The following is a 14042-nucleotide window of genomic DNA, read 5'->3' as shown; positions in this document are numbered from 1 at the left end:
ATTATCCAAAAAAATACCGACTTTGTCATTTTTATTCAAATAATAATAATAATTAAATAGGCAATATAATTCATACAATTTATTAATTACATAAAAAATAATTTTGTAATTTAATTATAATATTCTTAAAAAGTGCAACATTTAATTCACACACTTTAATATTTACTCTATAATTTATTTGTAACGTATTTAGATAATATAAGTTTCATTCTTCTATTTTTAACTTTGAATAAATTTTTATTTTATTTTATTTATTTTATTTTATTTTTATTTTTAACTATAACAGTTATATTAATTATTTAAAACTGGTTGGGCCGAAACAAAAACAACCATCATTACAATATTCAATATTCCTTTTAGTTGCAACTCTCCTTTTCCTTACATAGGTGTAGATTTACTCTAGATTACAGGATCGGGTTCCATGTGGGTTCTTCATCATTCTTGCTTAAGCCTCCTTGTGGTAGGAGGCATGCTAGGTTTTATTTTGCGTCTTCTTCTTTATTTGAGCCATGTAGAATATGGAAAGGGAGATAGGAAGAGAAGTATTGGAGCATGTATCTCAACCTTTGAAGTGTCTTGCTGAGCGCCGGATTGCTGAAGTGGTCCTCCGAATTTAATATCTTTATCAAGATTTCTGAGTCCTCGAAGACTTGTATTTCCTTAATGCCTTTTTCACGTGCTATCTGACAGGCTTTTAGTAACCCAAGGATTTCTGCTTGGTTGTTGGTTCTCTGTCCAAGTCCCCCACTGAAGCTATCTTCATGAATACCCTCCGGGGAGTAGATCACTCCGCTTGCTCCTACTGTCCCTGGATTGCCTTTGGAGGCACCATAAAAAAAGATTGTTGTTTTACCTTGTTTCCTCCACCAAGCTTGAAAATCTGCATCCGCTTCTCGTAGTCTCCATACAAGAGATTTACTGGGGCATGGTGGTGTTGTTTATCCTGTCTCGAAATATATAAGTTCCCATCCATTTTTTTTCTTCCGGGAGAAGCATGTTATCGTTTTTAAGGGGATGATTGGCCACAGTTTCGAGGAGTAATGCTTTTGCTGCCACCTTCAAAGGGGAGTTCAAAATGCTATTGAAGATATGGTCGTTTCTGGCGAGCCATATTTTCCAGCAGACGTATTTAGGTACTGCTTTCCAGATTTTGTTCCATGCTGTCTTTCTTTGGGTCATGTGGGGATAACACATTCTCCAGGTGATAAAAAGGTTAGCTACTTTGACTTGCGAAGGGGCAGAGACATTGAGGCCTTGAAGGATGCAATCCCAGAATTCTTGAGCAAAAGAGCAATCCACAAATAGATGCTCCATGGTTTCCTGGGATTTGCAGCAGAGAGAACACCGATGTGGCCCGTGAATACCTCTTTTGTCAGATTGTCGCCAGTTAGCACTTTCCCATGCATTAATGTGCATGTGAAGAAATTTATTTTGGGGAGATCGAGAGGGTCCCGGACTTGTTTCCACACGGATGTAGTATGGCTTGAAGCTTGCTGTGGTTCAAGAGAGGCAAATCCATGCCTTGCGTTGTAGATTCTAGTTTTTCCCCATTCCCATTTGTCTGTCAAACGTCTGTGAACCGGTGCCAGTCCCGTTAACGCTTCTTCTAGGAGGGTATTTTGACTATGCATTTGATCTGGAACTCGGGGGATTTCCCAAGTTCGCCATTTTCTAGAGTCGTCCCATGTCGAGATATCTGCCAAGGTGAGGACTCCTTGCTGAATGAGCAAGCTCCCGATGTCTTTGATTGCTTCATTTTTGCTTAAAGGCGACTGTCCCATTATGCTGTCTTGCCAAAGCAACATATTTTTTCCATTGCCAGGAATGCGATACAAATGCTTTTGGAAGAACTCTATCCCACGGTGGCAGAGATGCCATATTGACGTCCTTTTGATGCTGTTATCTATCTGTATGTTCGTTAGCGATGAGCCTTTTAGATATTTTTTCTTTATGACTTGACTGACAGGGTGTTTTCTGTTTGAGAAGAGGGTCCAAAGTATTTTACCTCCAAGAGCTAGATTGGCAAGGCCTGAGTCTCTTATTTGCAGGCCTCCTTCAGAGATGGGGCATTTAACTGTATCCCAATTCAATACATGGAATTTTCTTTGATTTCCTCTTCCTCCTTTCCACAGAAAATCCCTGATAAGTCTGGAGATCTGTTCCGTGATCTTCTTTGGAGCTAGAAGAAAGGAAGCCTGATAAATAGGCAGGGAGGACAATGCAGATTTTATAAGGATGAGTTTGCCAGCATTGGTGAGCCATTGACCTCCCCAAGCTGTAATCTTGGACTTAATTTTTCTTATCACCTCTTTCCACAACGATAATTTGTTAGGGCCCAGGGTTATTGGTATGGACTTAATTTTGCTTATCACCTCTTTCCACAACGATAATTTGTTAGGGCCCAGGGTTATTGGTAACCCGAGATATTTGATTTTATTCCAAGTAGCGAATCCCAAAAAGCCTAAGGAGAGGGCTATTCTCTGGATCCACATTCCACCCATATATTGCACTTTTCCTTTTATTTATAAGAGCTCCTGATATGCTGCATAATTTTTGAAGAATTCCACTGTAAACTTTGGCTATCTTGATGGAGGCTCCGCCCAAAAGAAGAGTATCATCTGCAAATAGTGCGTGATTGAGAGGCTCTAGCCATTTCGTCAACGTAACTCCTGGAGCTGTCCCTGCTTTATTTTCAGCTGTCAGTTTTCTACTTAACGAGTCTGCCATCAGAATGAATAAAAAAGGGGAGAGGGGGCAGCCTTGCCTTATTCCCCTCGAGGCTTGGAAATAGTTTGCTGGCCTGCCAATAACTAAAGGAGCTATCCATGGCTTTTCAGTGCAAGATTTAATCAAATTGACAAAGTTAGAGCTGAAACCAAACGAAAGGAGGACTTTGTACATGAAAGAAAGATTTACCTGGTCAAATGCGTTTTCCATGTCTAACTTTATGAGGATACCTTGCTCCTGCCGAGGATAATTGGAATGTATGACTTCTTGCACCTGTATTACATTGTCCAAAATATGTCTCCCCTTGAGAAAGCCGCCTTGGGTGGGAGAAATGAGTTTCCCAAGTAGTGGCTTGATTCTGTTTGCCAATAGTTTTGTCAGGATTTTGTATGATGCATTGCAAAGCGAGATTGGCCTAAACCTGTCAAAAGTGTCCGGATTCACTTCTTTTGGTATTAATGCAAGGAAGGTAGAGTTAATACTGCCCCCCACTTTGGCTTTTTGATGAAAAGCTTTAATCATCCTCAGAAGATCAGTTTTTATTATTTCCCAGTAGATTCTATAAAAATGAATTGAGAAGTCATCAGGTCCTAGTGCCTTGTCTGGTTCCATGGACCATATTACTTTACAGATTTCTTCCTCGAAGAAAGGTTTCATAAGACTAGTGTTGTCCTCCTTGCTTATCAAAGATGGAATGTGGGAGAGGAATTCAGAGGTGACTTCTTCACTCATTCCCTTCCTCTTTATACAGATTCTGGAAATGATCTTCTGCTGCCTTTTTTAGCTGTTCTTGACCTTTGAGCACAGTCCCATCTGAGCAAGTGATTTCAAAGATATGATTTCGAGATAGCCGAGCTCTATATTGCCTATGGAAGAAAGAGGTATTTTGATCTCCAGCTTTAAGCCACAGGCTACGAGACTTAAGCCTCCAAGTCTCTTCTTCATGGCGGAAAGCGTGAAATGATTTGATTTGGGCAGCTTGTTCTTTTTCTAAATTTGAAGCAGAGATCTCCTTACTTTCCAAATCCATTTGCAGATCTGATAAAAACTGAACTGTCTCCTTTCTGTTGCTGGTAGGAGAATTTGAGGGTTCTTTAATCCATTTTTCAAAGCTCTCTTGGTTATTTTTAGTTTCTGCTCCCACACGAAGCTTGGAGATCCTGTCACAGGTATGGACCATGCCTCTAGAATAGTTTCCATGAACCCTTCTTTCCCTAACCAAAGCGGGTTGAATCTAAAGGGTATAGGGCCCAAATTTTCTTCCTCTTCCAGCTTTAAGAGAATAGGTTTGTGATCTGAGGCCAGCTTTGGGAGAATTTTCGAGGAGATCAGTCTTTTTCCTAGCAACAAAGAGCTCTACACTAGGAAGCGATCTAGGCGAGCAGAGATGTGTTCTGCCCCAACTCTATTGTTTGTCCAGGTGTAAAGACCTTTCTTTGGTTTGAAGTCAATAAGATCCTAGTGAAGTATCAGCTCCTCTACTAATGGAAGCATTTGGTCCCTACCACTATTGCCACTTATCTTTTCTTTTGGATCAATGACGAGGTTGAGATCTCCAGCCACTATTATATTCTGAGGGGAGTAAATGTCTAAGAAATCAGACAAGGTCTGCCAACATTCTTTCTTCTTTGTAAGGTAGACAAGAACATAAAGGTTGAAGAGAGAGATGTAGAGTTTACTAGAGAGGTGCTGCAGTTTGGTGAATATCCAATGTTGGGTATCAAAGGAGCTTTCTAGTTGATACTTGTCCTCCGACCACAATGTTGCTAGGCCACCAGAAGTACCTCTTGCACTAATGGCCTTTCCTATGTTTTTTCCCCATTTTAATTTGCTGATATCAAGAAGGGTTTCCCATTAAATCTTAGTCTCTTGGAGCATGAGGATCTTGGGAGTGTCTATTTTTAGAAGATCTTTGACTGCTTCAGCTTTCGAAGGGTTTCCCAAGCCTCTGCAATTCCAAGAGACTAGTTTCATTATTTAGTGGGATTGGAGTGAGTTGCTCCCCCTTTAGAGAGCCTTGTTCTGGTGTTTTTCCCGATAGACATTTCAATGGTGGATTGGCTGCCTTGCATTTTTTTCCTCTCCACCTCTTCTTCCCTGGCTTCCTTATGAGATTTCCTTCCAACTCTTTTATAGGTTCTCTCTAATGTCTCGTCTTCCGATGACCCAGAGGTTTCCAGGGGTTTTTTCCTTGTCATTTCTGCATATGTGGGTGAGGAGGAGGTTCCTGTTGGGGAGTCAAGTTGGGTTACTTCCATGTTCTTCTTTTCTGCTTCGAGTGAGGAAACTTGTTGTTCAATCTCCTCTATCTCTGTTTCTGGAATTTCGATTGAAGAGCTCAGGGTTTCGAATGGGTTTATTGTGGCCGTTTTCTTTGGCTGTTCTCCTCTTCCTTCCGTTTGAACCATTCCTGTTAAGGGAGTTCTAGACTCCATCGGTACCTCTTTCCCTTTATTCCTATTACTCACCTTGGCCTGGACTGCTTTCTGCACCTAGATCCATTTCTCTCATTTCAACTTCTCTGGATCTTCCTCCTTTTTTTTTTTGGCAGTATCTTGCGAAATGCCCATATTCATGGCAATTTCTGCATTTGAATGGTAGCTGCTCGTAGTCTAACTCTTGGATATAAGACCAGTCTTCTATTGTTAACTTTATGGCTTCAGGTAAGCCTATTTCCAAGTCGACTTCGACGCATATTCTTGCACATGAATACTGATTCCTTCTCTCTGCTCTTTTTATGTATTTTCCCAGGGTGTTACCAATCGTTTCTAGTGACTTTGGGTTCCAGCAGTGCAGTGGAAGATCAGGGAGGCACACCCACACTGGAACTGTTGACGACATATCTTGTGTCAGATCGAAATCTGGTGACCATGAGTTTAGATACAGACCCTGAGGTCCCATGAAATATGGTCCATTCCTAAAGATGATATTTCTGTCTTCTACTGAATCAAAAACAAAGACAAAAAATCCCTTACCAACCAGGAAGCTTCCGATGCCTTCCTTTACTAGTGGTCGCCAGTTCCTCTGTACCCATGCCTCGAGAGCCTTGGGGGAAGGCCATAGCCCTGTAAATTGACCGATGAGCCCTCTTTCAGCTAAGTTCAAAGTAGATCTACAAGAATCTTCAATGCTCAGGGCGACTGTGGGAATGTTGTCCAGTTTCTTTACAAACTTGCGCTGAGTTTCCCTTGCTGGGTGTTTACTACTGTCGCCGATCAGCTTCTTGAATGCAAGGATCTCTGGTGGAGGAGGGGCCTTAGGACCCCCTCCCGGGGCCATGGCGATGGAGGGAGTATTCAAATCACACCAGGGGCTGCTGCTGCACGCACGAAAGAGAACTTTGAATAATTTAAAATAAGAACGCTTAAACCATTTAATTTAATAATAATAATTAAATAAAAAACTTAAGAATAAATAAATAACTTTTCAATATATTAATTTTTATTTTAAAATTTAAAATTTAATAAATATTTTTTACATATGATATTTTAATGTATAAATAAATCATATTTAATTTATTAATAATTAAATAATTAAATTACGTATATTTTTATTAATAACTTATTAACTCATAACAAATATGTTAAAAAGTAGAATTCAGATAATATAAAAGAAAATAAATGATATGATATCGAAAAAAGACTTAGAAACCACTATGTTTCTTCCAATACCAAGTGACATGTCACCTTTAACCACAGTGAGGAAGATACAAAGTTGAATAAAAAAAGAAGAATATTATTTGTCTTTGGAAGAAATTGATATGTGTTGCAGAATATTTGTAGGTTTACACTTGTGAATGGTGCTGATCCGGTGCCCTGGCTGCTAATGGGCATAAGAATGATTGTAGCAGATACAAATGATCTACCTTCTTCCTTGGAGACAATGGAGTTTGCAGAAATGCAGAGCAAAAAACATTCCGGAAAGCCTTAGTATGGATGTGTTGGACTGTATTATGAAGCAAAGGATTTAGTCTCAGCCAATTCAGATATAAAAGTAGCAAATTTAAAAGCTTGGCAATGTCACCAAGTTGAAAGCTACGTGAAAGATTTGAATTGTCATACTAGCACAGGAAGATTTCAAATTAGTAACATGGAAATAGGGTCATAAATACATATGATTCCCTGCTTACCCCTCTCGCATGATTCTACAAAACTAAATGCATCCTTTAATTTTGCAAGAATACCCTTTGGAATTTGTAGAATAATAAATAAAATTAACACACATAAAAAATACCAAAAACATGGAAATGGCGGAAAAGGCCTTAGCCTTACTGTATTCCTTTCATGATGCAATCCAATGTACAAATAATGATAATAGTACAAATAAATACATGAGGAAGTTTGTCTCAAGATAGTACGTCTATCTTGGACACTATGGTTGAGCAAATTTCTCAACCAAACACTAATCTAGGAGCCTAACTAGTTGGAGAGAATCTCTCAACCAACTAGGCCTAAACTGACTCCTACCCATGAGGAACAAACTCAATCTAGAAAGGTAGGATTAAATCCTAACTTTCATGATTTTAATTAATTTAATTATTTTGGACTTAGAATTGTTTTCATCACATGAGAGTGAGGCTAACATTCCCCCCCCAATGATAAGTCCAAAATAAGAACGAGGAACCATCTTCCAAGTTCTCATGTTGATCCTCAAAAACGCTGCCTGAAAAACCACCAAAGCTGGATGTTGAAGAAACTGTAATATGAAGAGACCATGAGTCAGCTGCATGTCTGATTCATCTCTGAATGTCACTTGACAACTCCATCACGTGCCAAGCTGCAAAAGGATCTAACTGTCCTTTGCTTGAAATCAACATCTTGTGTCCACTGAAAAATTTGATGAACACCCACTGGCATATTTGTTTGTCCACTGACAAAAGTTGATGAATGCCCATTGGCAAATTTGCTAATGAGGATCACCCATTGGCTGATGACATTGAAAAACAACTCACTGTTGCTTTTGCTGTGTTTGAAAACTGCTCACTGCTGACTTTGCTGTCGATCGCCCACTGGCGAATTTGTTGATGCTCACTTGCTGATGAAAATGCCCACTAGCTGCTTCGCTGATGTTGTTGAGACTTTCAGTCTGACAACCACTATCAATTTCATTGACATTTTCCCCCCTTTGTCAGCTGAAAGGAGAGACAATCTTCTTCAAATTATTTCTGAACTCCCCCCCTTCAGGTGTAGGAGTGTTTCACTGGTGTACTCCCCCGTTCAACTGCACGAGAGTACCATCTTCATTTTTACTGTTGGCTGCAATATGTGTGAGTGAATTCGATTGTAAAACTTATACAATCTTCTGACCGTGGATGACCATTCCCAGGGATAAGTCCATGAATAATTGAGCTTTAATCTGGTTGATTATTGTTGTTTGCTGCATTGTGCTGATGATTGATTTGAATTTCCACAATGGTGACAAGGATGGAGATCAAAACACTGATCTTCCAGATGACCAGTTCTTTGATAATGAAGGCATTTTGGTTTGACTGCAACTTCAGTTTGCGTGTATTTCTGTTTGTCTTCAACTTTCTCAGAACTAGCCGATGTGATTTGTGAAAGAAACCCTACACTGACAAACTTAATGGGCCTTGAATAATCTGGGATATGTAAATTGGCGTCATATTTGACATATCCTAAGCCTCGTCGATTTCTGTTACTTTGGATTTCTTCCCATGGCTTGATGATTGGTTTGGAAGAAAGTTGAACTGGATCAGGGACCACTTCGACACTTGAAGTTGGTTGGATCAGTGACTTGGAATCATCAACTGTATTTGTATTGTTCAAAGACTTGGAAGCATCACTCTTCTCTAGCAACTCAGTTCTTTGTAGTTGCGACTCCAGTTGAAGGAACTCAATCATTTCATGTGCATGTTGAAGATGCACTTGAATATCAGCAAGAGTTGTTTTGCTGATGTTCACCATGTCGCCAGCTGATGATAAAATCAAATTGTTAAGAATTTGGGATAGTTGAATGTGTGTCGCCATGTTAGCTTGCTCACTTTGAATTTAGGCTTGCTTGTACTATTGCTTATTGCTGATGCTTTAAACACTTGCTAGAGTTTTATAACTTGGTTGCTTGAACTCTTGATTTCACGCTCGCTTGATGACGATCGCTTTGCTTGAATGCTTCACTGACACTTTGTGAATGCTTCAATCAACTTCACACTGGCTCGTTTGTTGTAGATGTCGTGCTTTGAACTTTCACACTTGATTTTGACACGCTCGCTTGCTTGGTTGTTTGAATGACACGCTCGCTTGCTTTGTTGTTTGAATGACACGCTCCCTTGATTTATTGCTTATTGCACTTGCATTAAACACTGGCTTGATTTGATGCTCACTTGAAGAATAGAATACTAGAATTCACACTTGTTTGATGATGATTGCTTGCTAGATGGCTTGCTTGAACTTGCTTGATTGATTACTGACACTTTGTGCTTTCTTTAATGTACTCACTGAATGTGCTGATTTTAAAAAAGGAAGGGTGTCGAACACTATCGAAAATGCACCCAAGAGACAAATGACAAGTTCAATCTTGATGACTCAGTTGAAGACTTACTTGACTTAATGTATTCACCTTAACAATTCAAATTAGGGTGTCGGTTACAACCGAGAATGCACCCGTACAATTCAGTTAATTTTTTTTTATCTGCAAGTGATACAAAAAGTGTTGATGTCGTCTTGGTTTGAAATACTTGATTTTGTAGCATCCTTAACTTGATTGCTTTGATTACATGATGTGAAATGTGCTTGCTTGGAAGATCATCTTATCAAGTTGATGATGTGACGCTTTGTGCTTGTGTACTTAAGCTTGATTACATGAGCTTGATTAAGCATTCTTATACTTAAGCTTTCTTATGTGCATGTAGTTGTTTAAGCATAATACAAAGAGAGCGTTTTGATAATCTGAACACAAGTCATGCACACACATTCATTACACACGGTGTACCTAAGATCCCCTTATTCAATTTCGGGTGGATCTAGGACACAAGCACCACAAAAATTATGATTTTATTAATTACTGAAGTACATCATTCTTCAATGTCACAACTTTGTTGTGGAAACTTCTCAATGAGAATGTCACACTTGCAAACTTTGGAAGCAAATTGTCTTCAAAAACTGCCTGCACTGACTCAATCGCTCTCAAAGTAAAATATTACTTTGAATTACAATAATGACTTTCACTTATCACTCCAAATACAAAAATTCACTTATGACTTCAAATATGACTAAATGAAGTTCACCTTACCATTCCAAAAAAAGTTATACAAATTAAAAAACATGCCCTTATTACTCCATTAACTTTATCATGATTGCAAATCTTAAAGAAAAAATCTTTCATAACCTTATCTCTCCAAAAGCTCCATAAAAACTCTACTTTATCATCCCACTTAAAAATGAATTTAGCATCCTTTTATGATATCACTTTATAAAAGGTGAATTCACGTTTAGTTCCAAACTTTTAAGTTTAATGGATGCATGTAAAAAAGAAATATAAAGTGCAGGAAATCAGGACAGCGATGCAGATGTTGCTCTAGAAGCATGTGAATTATGGTCTGCATTTTGCGAAGCTCGTCTTCCTCCAGAGATACTGAGGGAATTTCTCTCACCCTTGATTGTGGTATTGTTGTTGAACATGGTATATGCAGATGATGATAAAGCACTTGTTGATGCAGAGGTGGATGAAACTGTCCTGACAAGGATCAGGATTTGAAACCTAGATTTCGCACTTCACAATCTCATGGAGCAGATGGTGCTGAGGAGGAAGAAGATGAAGATGACATTATCAATTCCTGGAATTTGAGAAAATGCAGTGCTGTCGGGCTTGATTTACTCTCTACTGTATTTGGTGATGAAATTCTCCCCATTCTGATGCCTTTAGTACAGGTCAAGTTGTCCAATGTTGACATTTCCTGGAAGGAAAGGGAAGCTGCCGTTTTGGCACTGGGTGCAATTGCGGAAGGCTATATCAATGGTCTTTTCCATAATTACGGGAGATAGTTGCATTTCTTGTACCTCTCCTTGATGATAAATTTCCTTTAGTGCGGAGCATCACATGCTGGACCCTTTCTCGCTACAACAAATGGATTGTTCAAGGTACAAGACATCTAGAAGGGCATGATCAATTTGATAAGGTGCTTACTGGTCTTCTCAGGTGGATTTTAGACAGCAACAAGAGAGTCTAGGAGGCTGCTTGTTCGGCCTTTGCTACTCTTGAAGAGGAGGTTGCAAAAGACTTGGCACCTCTGTTGGAGCTCATTTTACAACACCTCTTGTGTGCCTTTAGTAAATATCAGAGAAATAATCTTCGAATTGTGTATGATGCAATTGGTACACTTGCAGATGCTGTTGGAGGCGAGCTCAATTAGGCTAAATATCTTGAGATTCTGATGCCACCACTGATTGCAAAGTGGTAGCAACACTCAAACTTTGATAGGGATCTTTTTCCGTTGTTCAATTCCAATTGCACATTCCCTTTGATTATTGCAAAGAGATTGAAGCCATATGTCTCACATCCTTACAGGAAGATTACACAGTGATGATTTGTGATCGCAAGTTCCTCAGGTTCTTTGTGATGAACTGATTCAATGTCATTTGTTGGATAATCCAATTACCACGTTACACCTCATGCTGGAAACCAGTCATCCCATCTATCATCTTTGGGTCGCAATTTTTGGGTGAATATTGCGACAAGTCATAGCATACCAGAGCTCCTTCTCCTCAATTTTCTTCTCACCCTTTCATAGATCTCTATAACGAGACCTCAATTCCATCGTTCAAGATCTGATTTTCAGCTACTGTAAATGACACAGAATGTTCCTTGCTTGCGCTTTGCTCCTCTATGAACAATTCCCTTCCTTTACAAAAAACTATTCCCATTCTCCAACATATTTCCTATACACTTAATTTCCACACAAAACTCATGAGAGGTCTCAAATTCCTCACATACTGTACACACCAGCAGAGGTCATTGTCTCCTCTAGACAATTGAACCTTCAGTACTAAATAGCCCACAACGTCAAGCCATGGCTCTGATACCAGATGTAGAATAATAAATAAAATTAACACACATAAAAAATACCAAAAACATAGAAATGGCATAAAAGGCCTTAGCCTCACTGTATTCCTCTCATGATGCAATCCAATGTACAAATAATGATAATAATATAAATAAATACATGAGGAAGTTTGTCTCAAGATAATACGTCTATCTTGGACACTATGGTGGTGGGCCCCAGTATTGCAGCAATAATGCTGCAACTCCTGGGACTCCCTTTTTTACTTTTATCAACCCGGTAGTTTGTAACAAACTTGGAAGCGACGGTGCTATATGCACAAGTACTAGCTCTTGTCGCGGCTGTCACTTGATCAACTGGCACAAGTCCACCAGGAGCTTAAGCCAAATTCTATGAGCTCTTAGAAGAAGCTTTTAACTGTGATGGATGAAAGCTAACTCAACAAAGGCTAATCTACTTGCAGAAAGGAGCGGAAAGCTGAAAGGAAATGCAAACCCTAGCAAACCCTAGTTTTACCGACTAACCCTACCGGTGCAAGAAAAGTGATGAAATAAGTGGAAATGGATGCCATTGACTTCTAGGAAGGTAAAATGCATGTGACTAAGCTACTTCTACAGTAAAATTTGGAAGAAACATCTTTTTGTATTTTTGAGTAAGTTGGCAGAATTATTACGCATGTGCTTTAACTATTTTTGACTGTGCAGAGGTGGATTGGCGAAAGGAAATGCTTGCAAGAGGTTGGGAAGGTTATAAGAGGGCCTAAGGGGTCCCTAGCACCCTTCCAAAGAGTTTCACAGTGATCGGATCTCAAGAAACCGCTTTCGTGAGCGTCTACAGGAAGTCTGCAGGGGTTCTACAGGATGCTCTGAAATTTCTACAGGATGTTTCGAAAAGAGGATTTTGGAGGGTTGATGGAGGAAAAACATTGGGAAAGTGGACATGGAGGTTGGATAAAGATGTTAAGGGGTCTAGGACCTGGCGCATGAGGCTAAGGAGCGATTGGATTTGGTTCAAGGATGGAGGGAGCAATGATGCACAAGAATATAGAAATTAGGGCAAAGGGAGAAAGTATGGCAAATGAAAGGCAAGGATCATGGATTAAGGGTTGGAGCAGATTATCTGATGGAGGAAAGGTAGATAGAGAGGTAATATAGGTGATTTGCAAGTTATTTCTCAAACTGAACAAACAAAGACTCGAAAAATCAAGGACCTAGCTACTTTAACCTAATTTGATCTAAATAACAGCAAAGAAAATGAACAGAAGTTTATTTGCAATGAAATCATGTGAAATAGCTATGTAAACTAAGCAATCATGAACCTGAGCATGTAACCACAACTGGTATCAACTTCGGCAAATGAGAATCTAACACTAATAATTGCATGATGAAGCAAAAACAATGTTTTTGGTGGCAGCAAGGACACCTTGGTCGCAGCTCATGGTCCCACTGAGGGAGAGGTGAGATCAGAGGTGCTTGATAGCCTTTTTCTGAAGATCTTCTATGTTATTAACCTATCAAATCAATCTGAACATGAAAATCCATTTTAATCATCAAAAGCAATCTAAATAGCAAAACAAGATTTAAATCTAAATAGCAGATTTTATTCTAAGAATGCAACAAAAACACATAAAGGTAAACAAAGGAGGTACTGAGCACTTGGGTTGGGCCCAACCCCAAGAGCTACAGCCTCCTAAAAGAGATTAGAGCTGGTGCAAAGCTGGATTCATCTTTATTGAGCAAGAAATAATAGTTACATCAAAAATTGTCCACAAGGGAAAGCTTGAAAATGTGCTGAAATGCAGAGCTAATCTACTGCCTAAAAAATGACTAAAAGAATGATTAAAATCGAACTACAAACTAGCTAACTTCTGCCTACAAAGTGACTAACTGAAATGAGGCCCTAAGCCTTCTTATTTATACAAATTGAGGACCCCAACAGCCCTCCTAAACTTTAGGAACTCGACTGCCAAAACTTATAGTTAACAACACCTTTACTAGCCCTTGCTCGGCTGCCCTTGTGATAATTGATGTGGTGGCCCTTGAACTCCGAGATGATGGTGGAGAATTCGAGGTAAGGGCCCATAAATGAAGGGGACACCTTTCTAAAAGTCCTCTCCATGAATTTGGCTGCCAAGTGCTCATTTAAACCTTTGATTTTGTCTCAAAATTGACTAAAAATCTGCACAAAGCACCCATTAGACTTGTTGGCATAATGACTAACCCAATTCACTCTATTAGCATAAATATAATAAAAAACATGCAATAAACTAATGAGAATGGTGGATTAAGTCGAATTAGGA

General features: G+C 39.2%; 1 pseudogene; it reads left to right on the top strand.

Moving 5' to 3' along the window:
• The first annotated feature begins 6004 nt into the window (after positions 1-6004).
• Positions 6005-11266, top strand: LOC149171436 (transportin-1 pseudogene; annotated as a pseudogene).
• Positions 11267-14042: the final 2776 nt, after the last annotated feature.

The sequence above is a fragment of the Pinus tabuliformis genome, chromosome 4_2 (genome assembly GCF_031772625.1).
Source record: "Pinus tabuliformis cultivar Carrire ecotype Pingquan chromosome 4_2, CPIR1, whole genome shotgun sequence".
Lineage (NCBI taxonomy): Eukaryota > Viridiplantae > Streptophyta > Pinopsida > Pinales > Pinaceae > Pinus > Pinus tabuliformis.
This window is presented reverse-complemented; position numbering and strand designations above follow the sequence as displayed.